The sequence below is a fragment of the Felis catus genome, chromosome C1, assembly GCF_018350175.1.
Source record: "Felis catus isolate Fca126 chromosome C1, F.catus_Fca126_mat1.0, whole genome shotgun sequence".
Taxonomy (NCBI): domain Eukaryota; kingdom Metazoa; phylum Chordata; class Mammalia; order Carnivora; family Felidae; genus Felis; species Felis catus.
The window spans coordinates 113,840,085-113,855,098 of NC_058375.1; the positions used below are offsets into that span (position 1 = coordinate 113,840,085).

The following is a 15,014-nucleotide window of genomic DNA, read 5'->3' on the forward strand; positions in this document are numbered from 1 at the left end:
TAATATGCTTCACATGGAATCCTGTACCTTACATGTTTCAGACAGAAACTTTCGATCACCATGTTCCTTGCAAATGAAATAAAATGTGTTCTGATGTAGTCTCCAGCAGACTTTTGTCTGAAGTAGAATGCACAAGGGAGATTGTCCCTTCGGACAAAGTGAGAAGCAAGCTGTTAGGCACATGAAGTTACAACATGGGAACAAGTCTTGCATGGCTCCTGTAGTGTGATGCGAGCCCTGGAAGGAGGGCGGGCTTTGGGACACAGACATGGATTCATACTCCAGGTCACTAGCTGATTAGCCACATTGACCACTGGATGACCTCATCTTAGCTACTTGATCTGTAAAATAATAATAAGTCTGTTTAGTGTATTTTCGTAAAGCTTAGTTAAGATCGTGGAATGCAGTATGTGCTCAATCATTACTCTTTTCTATGCCTTCTCCTGAGCCCTTACAATGACTGGAACCAGTAGGTCATTTATATGTATGTGTATATATAAAGAGAGACAGAGAGCACTATCCTAGCACTTACCTCCAAATTATTATTTGGAAGAGAAATTTCTCCTTCTGGAATACAGAACCGGATTATAACCCAACTTTTCTGCTGTGGGTACATCCTGAAGTTATCAGAGAGATTCACAATGCTCTTTGCAAATTATTTAAGAATGGAGTAGATTCCAAGTGACAGAGGATTTTGTTATCATTGGGAACCCAGGACTCTACTATCCCAAACCTCAGATATCAGAAAAATGTGAACAGAGAGACAATAAGCCAAGAAATTAAACTAAATCTCATAAGGAGATATTTATTTTTAATTTTTTAATGTTTATTTGTTTTTGAGAGAGAGAAAGAGCATGAGCAGGGGGAGGAGGATGGGCAGAGACAGAGGCAGAGGAGGGTGGGAGACACAGAAACTGAAGCAGGCTCTGGGCTCTGAGTGGTCAGCACAGAGCCTGATGCAGGGCTTGAACTCATGAACTGGGAGATCATGACCTGAGTGGAAGTCAAATGCTCAACTGACTGAGCCACGCAGGCACCCCCACGCCCCCCAATCAGGATATATTTATTTATTTGGTGCTTGGAATCATGGGAGATCCCAGAGAAGACACGGACCCAGACTGACTTTAAAAACAAAAGTTCTAGTCCAAATTCAACACTGTGGCCTCAAGTCCACACACATGAATAAAGGGAGGATACACTTAGGTCTTCAAGGTCTACAAAGTGTACTAACAGAGAGAAAAAAAAATAATAGGAGCAGGACCAACTTATCATTTATTTTCTGTATCCATCAACTCTCCTTTTTGAGCCCCATTCATTTCCAGTCCTACAATCCTATTAAATCTTGGTCTAGCAAATGCCCACATAAAAATATATTCCCACCAGGGTGGATACAGATGAGAATTCCAAATGTGTCATCTCAGAAGAGGAATATAGATGCTAAAGCAAGAAACAAAGCGGTAAGTTGAAGAAGTAAGTCAGGTAACCTAAAAATTCCTGGCATCCGTCAGCCTGGCAGGCTGGACAAGGAAATAATTGGAAATGGGGATGATGGGAAGGTACCGTGGGGTTAAGGGGGTTTTGTGCCTTCCCTGAATCACACCAGGCCTACAGACACATCAATATGTGTACGGCAGTCACTGGCTGCATCCACAGACAGACATAACGTTGCTAAAGGATTAATCGAGTCTTTTATTCTGAAATAATGGTGAAACTCTACTGTATTTTCAGTTCTGATAAGCGATACCCAAAGAGGGCCAGGAGGTCAAACCCAAATTGCATTCTCCTGCCTGTCTCAATTTGAGGGAGTAAATCTCCTTTCAACCGCAAGATAAATCAATTATAAATACAAGCAGATCATAAAGGAAGGCTCATTATTTCTTTCCCAGAGATTGTACAGAATAAAGAGGGGAGGATTGATGTAGTCAACCATTTTGCCTCCCCCCTCCCACCCCTTATTTTGTAGTTACTCTCTGCAGTAGATTTGAATAACTCTTCATACATCTTGTTAGGGGCATTTTGCTTCTAGCAGAGGTGGAAATGCAAGACCTATTGCACATTTTCTCGTGTGTGACTTAGTCAACAAGTTTATAAATGGAGACAAGAGTGGCTGGGGCGGTTTCTCTGGCAGAAATGTGCTCCTTGAGGGTTGAGACATATGGAACATAGGGAGAATGACCTAAAACAAGAGGAGCATTTCATTCCCAGATGCTGACAAAACAAATGACACAATGAACTATGAACTAAGTTACACAATGAACTAACTTTCAGGGTTCACCTGACTGCTTTTCATTCTTTACGAACGGTAAAAAACTAGAGGTTGGGCTTCTCTTTTGTCTTCCTGGAGAGGTAATAGGTAGACTGAGAATAGAATAATTCCAGAAAGATGCCCCTCACCCACACACTCACACCCAGTCAGGTTGCTAGATCTCTCCATTTTCTGATGTTGCCTACTATCTGTAGAGTATTGGTATAGATGTGAACCTTCTGTGAAACTTGAATAGGATACAGAAATGTAGCCACAATCTTCCCACCCCCTCCTTCCACACAGTCCTCCCCCTGCCCCCTCCCAACCTAGCCCTGCGGATTTGCTCTCCCAGCTATCTCTGGCTCCATCTACTTTTTTTTTTTTTAATTTTAGTGTAGTCAACATAAAGTGCCATCTGCTTCTTTATACACCTAGAGCCATAGTCCTCGTACAATGCTCCTCACTCCAACTTGACTCCCTTTGACAACCTTCCAACTGATCTTTGTACCCTCAGTCCCGATTCTTCCCATCCATTCATTACTTTGGACTCGGCTTTTTCTATTTAATGCTCTTCAGAGACTACTGATTGTCCTCAGGATCAAGTTCAAATTCCTTGGCACAGATGGTACAGTATGAAAGATCTAGCCTTCATTTACCTCTCTAGCTCTCCCCCTCCCCCTGGCCCATATTCCCTTCTCTGACTTCAGTGCACTGGGCCTTCTGAACTACTAGAGGCTCCCCAATGCCTTATGGTCTTGACTTTGGATCTCTTCATGTACTTGCCATAATGTGGTATGTTATTGTCTTCATGCATTCCACAATCCCATTACTCCACCCTTGTCTTTATACACACACACCTGCATTCATATACACACATCCCTTCCTCACATAGTTTCTGCAACCCAGTATTTAGTTATTTTATTTAGTTGTCACTTGTTAAAAAATGAGAAAAATTTTTTAAATTCGAATAAATCTTTGAAAAATCAGAAGAGATGTTAACAATGAACCTGCTTTCCTGCATGGCAAATGTCGGCTGTGGCCACGCTGTGGTCAGTTCCTTTAAGACAGGGACTCCCATCCCCACTTGGCCACATTCTCCTCCGGGACCACTTCATTCATTCATATGGCCTTCCCTGCCCTTGCAGGTATTTGATTTTTAAGCTGCTGCTCTAAGCTCTAAGATAGTTTTCTCTTTACTCACTTGAATCTTGTCTATAGTTCATTAAAAGGTTGGAACAACAAGAAAAAACAACAACAAAACTGTAGCATCATACTTAAAGCACTTGAAAGTCATGATTTCGAGGTTTGTAGTTAATCTGCAAGCTGACCAAGAATCAGAACAATGCTTCTAATTTAAAATAAAAATTACATTTCAAACATACTTGTCTGCTAGAAACTTTAAAAATAACTCATTGAGGGGCGCCTGGGTGGCGCAGTCGGTTAAGCGTCCGACTTCAGCCAGGTCACGATCTCGCGGTCCGTGAGTTCGAGCCCCGCGTCAGGCTCTGGGCTGATGGCTCGGAGCCTGGAGCTTGTTTCCGATTCTGTGTCTCCCTCTCTCTCTGCCCCTCCCCCGTTCATGCTCTGTCTCTCTCTGTCCCAAAAATAAATAAACGTTGAAAAAAAATTTTAAAAATAACTCATTGAGAGGTGCCTGGGTAGCTCAGTTGGTTAAGCATCCAACTTCACCTCAGGTCATAATCTTGCAGTTCATGAGATCGAGCCCTGCGTTGGGCTCTGTGCTGACATCTCAGAGCCTGGAGCCTGCTTCAGATTTTGTGTCTTCCTCTCTCTCTGCCCCTCCCCCAATCATGCTCTGTTTCTCCCTGTCTCAAAAATAAATAAACATAAATTAAAAAAATTAAAATAATAAGATAAAATTAACTCATTGAATACCCCAAGGAAAAGAAGGCATTCTTCAAATTATTCACATTGTATAGCTGAAGAAACTTAGTGTCAGAGAGATTGTTCTGGCCAGAGTCAAGAATCAAACAGATTTTCTTTTTTTTTTTATTAAAAAAATTTTTTTAACATTCATTTATTTTGAGAGAGAGAGACAGAGCACAAGCACTGGAGGGGCAGAGAGAGAGAGGAAGACACAGAATCCAAAGCAGGCTCCAGGCTCTGAGCTGTCAGCACAGAGCCCGATCCGGGGCTTGAACTCATGAGCTGTGAGATCATAACCTGAGCTGAAGTTGGACACTCAACCAACTAAGCCACCCAGGGGCCCCTCAAACAGATTTTCTGTGGCAGAGCCAGGTGTCGGACTGGGGTCTCTTGACCTTCAAAGCCTGCATACCTTGAAAGCTCTAAAATCCTAAAATGAATGAAATGATTAGACAACTTGAGTCATTCCTATAACCAAGGGATCCTTCTACCTTCTTACCTTTATCTCTACCATGTTTTTCCCCCCCATCAAGTAATATACACATAGGCATTTATTCTCTTGACCTCCACCTCACCCTTCTGGATTACTATCACTATTGGTTAGCTTGTTGGCCTGGCGAGAAGCAATTCTGCCTGAGACTCTTCAGCTGGCCCTTGGTATCAAGCATGTTCATTGTGATGATATTTCCTTGAACTACATACAAAGGTCACTATCATCATTCCAAGCCTGTCTTAGAAAACCTCCATGTGTCAGCTCCATACATGCTCATCGCTTCCAGAGGAACATCTCAATTTTGTTCTGGTCTTTGGCACCAAGTGCAAAAGCCTCTGTTTCTCTCGTGGGTGCCTGTTCTCTTTCCTCCTCATGCTCAAGCAAAACTCCTTCATTGAGGACTCCTCTTCAGGTAAAACACTGAATGTGCCAGGTGGGGCTCTGGATTCACAAAGATAATAACTCTTTCTGTTTTTCTACCTTTCTTCCTTTCTTTCTTACTTTTTTGATGTTGAACTTGGAGTAGCTGTTTTTTATATGAATCACAATAGCTAAATTAAGTACAGGTACATGTACCACCTAGATTCCAAATTCTAAAGTGACAAAGGATTTAGCATATACCTAATGGATAAAAGCAAATACACTAACCATCATTTGTCTTCTGCTTTTATCCTGCCCGTCCAACTGACAGTCTTGGTACCAGAAGGAAATCCTAGGAGAAACTTTCATTCCAAAATATGATTTTCTTAAAAACAAGGCATGTGTCTGGTTGAGTTTGGCCAGATATAGTGATTTCTTGCTCAAAAATCAATCAAGACACTCTATGTAACAATGCAGGTGGCACTAACTCGATGTTTAAAAGGTCAAATAACGATGCAATAGTCAAGTTGAACTAAAAGCTTACTTCTTATACAGCACCTTCTATGCACTGTGCTTCACAGACATATTCTGATTTAATCCTCACTACAAACTGGGACCTCAAATAAAATACGAATCCTCCTCAAAAAATTGGAAAAGAGATTGTTAACTTAGAATCACATAACAACAGATTGAAGGTATTTCCTATTTGTTTGGTGGAAATGAATGTTGTGAAAAACTTATCAAGAATAATTCAGCAATGTGTATCAAGAGCCATGAAAAAATTATTATCATTGGCCTTATTCTACCTTTTTATTTTTTTTCAACGTTTATTTATTTTTGGGACAGAGAGAGACACAGCATGAATGGGGGAGGGTCAGAGAGAGGAAGACACAGAATCGGAAACAGGCTCCAGGCTCTGAGCCATCAGCCCAGAGCCTGACGCGGGGCTCGAACTCACGGACCGCGAGATCGTGACCTGGCTGAAATCGGACGCTTAACCGACTGCGCCACCCAGGCGCCCCTACCTTTTTAAACAAATATCCCAACATGGAGCTAGTGGTGATGATTACACCCCAAAATAATTAATTTAGCTTCATACATAGTCATTACAAATAGTGTATTATGTGCACAAATAGTATAATTATCTACCTAGAAAATCCCCTCAAAACAATAATGACAAATTATTACAATTAAAAGTATAAGAATGTGGATGGATATAAACATCAACCTGCGAAATCAATCATGGTTCTATATAGCAATGATAACCAACTGGAAGACAGAATAGCTAGGAAAAAATCCTATTTAACAACAAAAGCAGCAAAACACCTTGAAATTAACAAGACGTGTATATATAAAGGAAATGATACAATTTTACCTTCACTCCTAAGGATACCTTAGAAACAAAACATTGTTCAGTATGAGTCAGTAATGTATAGCTAGTTCCTTTAACACAATACAATCTAATCAATAGCCCCCAAAATTATTTTCATAGAACATGAACAGCTAAATCTAAAATCCCACAAGAAGAGATACAGGATTAAAAACAGGAGTGAAGTAGGTGTGTGTGTGTGTGTGTGTGTGTGTGTGTGTGTGTACGCACGCACATGTAAGGGGAAACCTCTCCTATTCAGTATCAAAATATGCCCTGTAAGCGTGTGCCCTGTAAGTGGTGCAGTACTTAGGGGAAAAAAATCTATGTAAATAAAACAGAAACCAGAAATTTATGGGTTTTGTTTTTGGTTTTGTTTTTGTGTTTGGTTTTAGTAAGCTCTATAGCCAACGCGGGGCTGGAACTCTTGACCCTGAAATCAAGAGTTGAATGCTTTCATGACTGAACCAGCCAGGCACCCCAAGAAACCAGAAACTTCTAAGAATTCCAGAAACAGACTCTTTATATAGAAAGATGGCTTTTACATTATAACATACATTAAAGTTCTAAGTAACTAGGAAAAAGAGGAACCATGAAATAAATGGAGATGGGAAATTATTTTGGGAAATAAATAAAATTACAATCTTACCTCAAAACCTTAAACAAATTCGAGATGCATTAAGGATATAAAATAAACATGGCAACAAAACAAGCAAAAACTGAAAATATTAGGTAAAACACTAGACAGCAGTTTAATATGCTATTTATATTGACATGTTATGGTCTCCGAGGCATATTTGAAGTCAAAAAGCAAACGAAAACAAACAAACAAAAAACAGTGAGAAAGCTGTGGTATAATACCTATAAATATATCGTTTATGTAAATATAGCCACAAATAATAATATTGTACAGTGCTTCCTCAGGGTACTTAAATGTATGTAAGAACCTTGAACACTGTCTAGAAAGTCTCATACTGGGCTAATATCGGTTGCCTCTAATAAGAGTATTTGGAGGTATTATTGACTAATTCTCAGTGAACATGTATTTGCATATTGATTGTACACTTTAAAATAAATCTTTTCATTTATTATGTACATTATGTATAATGCTGTTGCTCTTCTTTTTCTAAAAGTCATTTTGGAAGTAATCTTCTATCAAGTTTCAAATATAACTCCTTGCTACAGAACTGTGTATATCTCTGAAAGCCATTTATTAATCCACGTGGTATTTGGGCATTAAGGAAAACCTGTCTCAGCATCAGCATGTTTTTGTCTGGAGTGTGGGTCAGGGTGTGTCAGAGGTATTTATCTTGCTACTTGGGTTTTCTCTAAAGTAAAGAGGCTTGCTTTTTTGTTGTTGTTTCTTCAAGACTACCAGCTAAAAAACAAATATTTGCTTTCTTTTTAACAGAATGGTGGCAGGGCCCAACATTTTGCCCAGGCAGAGCGCTAAATACGCATTCTGTGGAAATCCTCTTTTGGTTATTTACATCCAGGAGGAGGGGGAAAGACAAGCAAGCACTTGAATGGTGCTTCTGTTTCTGTTGCTAATGTGGAGCCATAGGGAACAAATCCCACTGCAGTTCAAGGTGGCTGATTAGGGTTTTGCATATCATCTGGAGGAACCCCTGAAGGAATATCAAGATGATGAAGCAGCAAAATTCCCATAATCCTAACGACGGGTCTAGAGTAGCCACAGGAGCCATTTTGACGAACAGGAACATGTCCCATCTTGCCAAGATGAGTGCCAAGCCATGCCTCACCGTACTCCCCTCTGCCAGTTTTTGAAGATGAAAAATCACTATCAAAAATAGCTTTAAAGAAAAGATACAAAGGTTCCCGTGAAAGAGGAGCCTTCCTGCAAGGGCAATGGAATGAAAAATACCGTATGAGCTCCCGGTCTTTTCTAGAATCAGCTGGAGCATCTACATTCTTCCCAGCTGGCTGCCCGGCGACATCCTTGTCCTGTTAGCACCAATGTCTGGATTTTCTGTATGCTAAGGCCCCTGGCAGTCACTGGCTAGTTTTCTCCAGCATGGCCTTACTGAGAACAAATAGGGTCCCAGGAGCTAAAGCACACACCCATTTAAAGAAATCAGCAGATAAAGAAAAAGCTCTATAATTATGAGCTTTCAGAATTTTCCCCAATCTTTCACCTGACCCAGAGCAATTTTATGAGTGATACCAGGAGATCCTAAAATATTAAAAAAAAAAGCCTGAAATTCACTAAATAGGAGAGTAGCAATGGCAGGTCAGGGCCAACCAGTTCTCAAGTCCAATCTATTAACGCTGTCATGACATTTTGATGCATTTGTGCAGTAATCAATCTGGGTCTTTTTCTTATCCCAAGCTTTCTTTGGGGAAGTGATGGCTGCAGTGTGACTAAGGATGTATCATCAAACGTGTGTGTTCTTTTGCCAGAAAAAAAAATTAGCTGTAACTTGGAAATTAAGCGAAAAACATGGATGATGTTTATCTAGTAGAGATGCAAATAATTTCTTTCCAGTAGAACAGATAACTCCAAAGATGGCCTGATTTGAGCAACACTTGTATATTTAACACCAAAACCTTATCCTAACTTTTTTGTTGTTGTTGTTAAATTGCCTATACATATCCTAGATTTTCAGATGCTCTCTGAACTGGCCATCACATCTTACTGGCTTCCTCGCTAACAAATGAATTAAGTAAAGTCTCTGACACAAGTTTATTTTCTATTTGCCCATGACTCATGATTTTATATATTTGAAGACTATTTGTATATATTTAATGATTATTTATTTTGATACAGAGCAAGAGAAAGAGAGAGAGAGACCGTGAATGGGAGAGGGGCAGAGAGAGAAAGAGAGAAACCCAAGGTTCCTGAGATCATGACTTGAGCTGAAATCAAAGGTCAGATGCTTAAATGATGGAGTCACTCTGGCGCCCCTTGAAGATGATTTTTTAACACATATTACAAGCATCAGTTAAAATGTTGTTCTTATTATGAGAACTTAAAAACTGTGATGGACAAGTCTTCATCCCCCAATGTATAATAAGTAGAATAATAATAATAATAATAATAATAATAATAATAATAATAATATAGGGAGCTTTTAGTCTTTGTAAACATGAGGCAAGCTGGATGTATATCATCCACATTTCCCTCTTGGAATGCAGGTATCCAGAGAGGCTAAATGGCCTTCAGGAATAAAAGGAAGGAAACAAGGTAGCTTTGCTGAAAAGAAGGTAGCAAAGAAAAAGAGGGTGAATAGACCCAGAGGCAAAAAGTGATGGAACCAGACCAAAACCATTATGCAGCTTGCTCTGGAGGAAAGGAGAAGCTATGGATGTCAGGGACCCCAGAATATTGGTGGTATTGTAAAAAGAAATGGAAACTCACATAAATATAATCCATCCATTGGCCTGCACTATAACTTCTAGAAAGGGGCTCCTCTAGGGCAAGAGCTTTTTCTTACTCAGGATTGTGTAGGTGAGCACCCAGTGAGTAGACAGCCAAATCTGGCCTTCAGGGCAACAACTTCACCCTGCCAGCAGTGTCAACTCCCACCTGTTTGATAACTTAATTTCCCCAGGGAGGGATATGAAGATGAAAGGCAGGGAAGGGAGGGTCTCTGAGGACAAAGGTTTTGGGGGATGGCAAGTGGAATGGGAAGCAGAATGGCACTGGACCCCATTGCTTTAAGATACTTTAAGATGCTTCAGGGCTCAAAGCAGGGCTCTGGTGCAATGCAGATAGCAGCGGGGAATGCGCTGTCCTGAGGCTCCCCTAGGAAGAGGCCACTCACGGGTACCCAAATAAACAACAGGGCAGGAAAGCACTGCCTGCTTTGAGGTTTTGGACATTTGGGCTCCAGTCGTACTCCTGGAAACCTGAATAAGCAAGTGACTGGCCAAGCTGAGAGAGGTGTTCCCTGCACACCGAGTTGTGCACACGCATCCCAGGCTGCCTTCTAAACACCGATTCCTTTAGAGACTGTATGAAGTCTCCTACTAACCTCATTCCCCAGTGTAAGGAGGAGAGAGGCAGGGAGTCAGCACACACATGTAAGAGGGATAGAGTCTGGAAGCTGCCTCCAGATCAGACTTGAGAGCCACACCCCCTTAGCTCTGCTCACAACCACCCCCCGACCCCCCGCCCTTGGATATCAACCCTACACTGCACCCTACGGGAACCTGGCTTAATGGTTCCCTAATGGGAACCTCTGCTCCCCATTCAAAGCCTGTACTTTTTAAAAAAAATTTATTTATTTATTTATTTATTTATTTATTTATATGCTTATTTATTCTTGAGAGAGAGAGAGAAAGAGACAGAGTATGAGTGGGAGAGGGGCCAGAAAGGGGGGGGGGGATACACAGAATCTGAAGCAGAATCCAGGCTCTGAGCTGTCAGCCCACAGCCCAACATGGGGCTCGAACTCACAAACAGCAAGATCATGACCTGAGCCAAAGTCGGACGCCCATCCAACTGAGGGACCCAGGCGCCCCTAAAGCCTGTACTTCTTAAATAGCAAATGAATCTTATTTATTTTCATGCTCCTGTTGTCCAGCCCAGGGCTGAGAGCAGAATGTACATTCAGAAAAAAAAAAAAATAATGAATTGTGACCAAAAGAAAAAGAAATAGTGAGAGAAAAGAGTAAGGACACAGTGGCAGATGGAATGGGGCATCAGACATCTTGCAGTGAGCATTTTCTCCCCAACCCAGCAAAAATGGTGCATAACCTGCTATAAAGAATGTCTTGGTCCTCAGGTTCCTGGGTGGCTCAGTTGGTTAAGGGTCCGACTTTGGCTCAGGTCATGATCTCATAGCTCATGGGTTCAAGCCCCGTGTAGGGCTCTGTGCTGACAGCTCAGAGCCTGCAGCCCGCTTTGGAGACTGTATCTGCCTCTCACTCTACCTCTCGCCAGCTCATATTCTGTCTCTCTCTCTATCAAAAATAAATAAGCATTAAAAAAAAGAAAAAGAAGAAGAATGTATTGGTCCTTCAGGTGTTTTGGACAAGGAAGGAAGAGAGGATAAGGCTGATATGTGACAGAACAAAAAATAAACTTGCCTTAAAATATTACTTCAATTAAAACAAAAACTGAAAATTACTTCGATTGAAAACAAAACAAAATAAAACAAAACTGGGTTGGCTTTTTGCTGCTGCCTCACTGGCAACAGGGGCTCAGAGAAGGACAGTCTCTGAAGGTCATGCCGGCTCAGATGTCTCCACAAATGGGTGTCGGATGTGGTCGGCTTTCAGTTTATTTCATGAAACTTACAGTATCATTGAATCACAAATGGAGGGACTTGTCTGGGCACATTCTCTGATCTGATAAATGAGCCCATCTTTGCCCACCAGAGCACAGGGAAAACAATAGCAACCGCCATGTGAATCCAGTGAAAGCCCCTCAGAGCAAGCTTGTGTATACCATGTAACAATTTGAAAGCCGGGTTTTGAAAATTCCTTTACCTTTGAAAGCTGGTTGCTAAGACAACGGCCGTTGTAACTTTCCCTTTTACAAAGGCCCTACCCCAGCTTTTGGGGCATTCACATATCAGATACACTACCATGTGGGGACACTTTTGCTGATTTGCGCAAAGGAAGGATAAAACCCAGTGTGGGGCAAGATCCCTCCCCTGGGAGCTTTTACACTAATTGAATGTGTCCTTTAAATGTCAAACCTCATAAATTTCCAGGCCAAGCAGTGCCTCATTATCCCACTGGGGTGGGGCCACAAATAATTTCCCATTTAAAATGATTTTGCTTGCAACTCCCAATTAATAAACCTTGATAGAGAATTCCAAGTAGGAGAAAAATTAAATCTTTGCAATTGATTTGTGGAGTATTGATTATAAAGCCCGGTGGCAGATGGAATAACTGAGGCTCTGTAAAGGTAACTGACTAAAAATAAAGCTAGTAGCTGGGGTGCCTGGGTGGCTCAGTTGGTTAAGCATCTGACTTCGGCTCAGGTCATGATCTCACAGTTTGGGAGTTCGAGCCCCGCGTGGGGCTCTGTGCTGACAGCCTGGAGCCTGCTTTCAGTTCTGTGTCTCCTGCTCTGTCTGCCCCTCCCCTGCTTACGCTTTGTCTCTCTCTTTCAGAAATAAATAAACATTTAAAAAAATTAAAAAAAAATGTATGAGTGAAAATAATGCAAACTTGACTCCAAGGATTCCATCAGCTTTAAAGAGTGTTTCAGAGAAGAAAGGGGGAGAAGGCATTATATTATGGTTGATTTTGGGGAGACATGAGGAATACATTTTGCTTAAGAAGATTACTATGATTTAAAAAAGGGTGTGTGTGTGTGTGTGTGTGTGTGTGTGTGTGTGGTTGTGTGTCTTGTGCAAGAAATCTCTATGATTCTGGCTCAGGTTGGGCTTTCCAGCAAGCAGGCTATGAATGGATGTAAAGGGGAGAGTGGTATGTTAAAGATGCCCTTGGGAACCACACCTATGGATGGGAGGGGAGGGAAGCAGGGGTGGGCAGAGAGGGCGAGAGTGGCAGTGCAGGCCTGACATTAGACTAGAGCAGCCCACAGAGAACACTAGAGCTAGAAAAGCCCATCAGAGATGTGCCCCCTTGGTCAAAATGGCCAAACTTTTATATCCTGGACTCAAATGGTCGTTGCATGTGGGCCTCCTTGCCAAGGATGTGGCTTTGCCCCGGTGTTTCTCTGCAACCAAGGCAGTGCCTGAAGGGGCAGACACTAGAAAAATGTGTGCCACCAGCATTCCTGTGACAGGCAACAAGTAATCCTTGAAAGGGGACTTTAGCAGCACATTCCTGGATCTACCACGAGTTCCTAAGCCTCTCTCTGCACCATAAACAGGTCCTGAGATGACCCTCACCATGTAGCCTGACACATGGCTGATGGAGGAGAAAACTGAATCCAAATGTGGCCCTTCTCATCTCTTCTGCAAGACCACCTTCCCCTATACAAGTGGTTTTGAAGCCAAATCCCTTCCTCCCCGGATCAGAAGGAACTTGGTAACAACATGAGAACTGAGTGTAACACTTTGCTGAGGATTGCGGTTACATTTCTTCCCCTCTATCACTCTGTTCAGGGCTTCTCACCTCCTTCCCTGAATCCTCAGCTTTGTCACCAAAGCCTTGGAGAAACCAAAACAGGATCACTAGGTGGTAGGTGGGGTCCCAGTATCCACATGCCTTGTTGGGTCTGCTTTGTTCCAACCTGGGCTTTCTCTCAATGGCATCTTGGCTTAGGGAATGGAACAAACAACTTCTCACCTCCCTCTGTCCCTCAGACTGGGCCCTTGAATGTCCAGGAGTACTGACTTTATTTTCCAGAAAGATCTGGATTTACTTTCTTTTTATGATTATCACCCCAGCGCTACAGAAATGACACTGCCCTAATTTTTTCTTTAGTCATAAACTTTGATGATGGCATTGCTAGAGGAATGCTTCTAGCATTGGGTTTTTGTGTAGTCTTAACCTCCGGGCTTCTCTCCCTGGGTTGCATGAGAAAATGATGCCGCTTGCCACACTGTACCCTCCTTTAAAAAAGACAGTAAGAGGGCATCTGGGTGGCTCAGTCGGTTGAGCGTCCGACTTCAGCTCAGGTCATGATCTCACAGTGTGTGAGTTTGAGCCCCACATCAGGTTCTGTGCTAACCGCTTGCTCAGAGCCTGGAACCTGCTTCAGATTCTGTGTCTCCTTCTCTCTCTGCCCCTCCCCTGCTCACGCTTTGTCTCACTCTGTTTCTCAAAAATAAATCAATGTAAAAAAATGAAAAAAATAAAATAAAAAAGACAATAAGACTTGTGATAACATTTTACCAAAGACAATCAATCAATCAACCAAACCAAATAAGAAAACACTTTACTTCAACTGGCCATTGTCAACCCAATGGTCTGTACCAGCATATGATGAAATCAGTTTCAGTTAAAACAGAAGAGGTTATAGGTAAACATTTCAAGTAAGTGTCTGGACCCTTTGGGGGGGGGTAAAAAACACTAAAATGGGCTATTGGTATAGGTTAAATGGATTCAACTGTGAACACCTTAAAGAAGAGACAAAATTCTGCAGAAAGGGTCATTTAACCATCCACTCCTCTGAATATAAAAACAGAGCCAATGTTCTTTCAAAACACTTTCAAGTTATAAGAGTGTGATTTTGTGGAGCAGGGGTATTGGGGAAGGAAAATGCATGAGGAACCTGGTAGTTCATTACTGTTTTGTGCGTACTGGCTGTTCCTCTAGGTACTTCATATGTAGCAACGGAGCAAAGCAATTCTTGGACTCACCCTGCCAGCCTTCTGCGGCCTCTTACCCACGTCTTAAACTCACTAATAACCATTTCTGGTATTGCTTGTATTAATGGGGAATGTCAGAAATCACGTATTGTTTTCCTAAGAAAAATAATTTAGTTATACCTGATGGACTCCTTACCTTTGAAAAACCAAACTTGTTCGGTAAATTAGATGTTATAATCAGAAATGTATAGGACGTTGAGAAGACAATGATTTCTTTTAATGACAGACGTAATGGTAAGTAACATCCTCCAGGTACAGTGGCTTATATAATAAGTAGGCTAAAAAGTGATTTTTCAGTGACTATTTAATGTGAAAGGGATATCTACCTCCTCCTGTGCTTTGCAACACATTATATCCTCTCAAATAGAATACTGGCCTGCATCAGGAAAGCCATCCCCTTGA

General features: G+C 41.7%; 1 protein-coding gene across 5 annotated transcripts in view; it reads right to left on the bottom strand.

The window, feature by feature from the left end:
• CNTNAP5 (contactin associated protein family member 5) overlaps positions 1-15,014 on the bottom strand; it is an 805,732-nt gene that overhangs the window by 115,210 nt on the left and 675,508 nt on the right. The gene's annotated exons all lie outside the window — the stretch shown is intronic.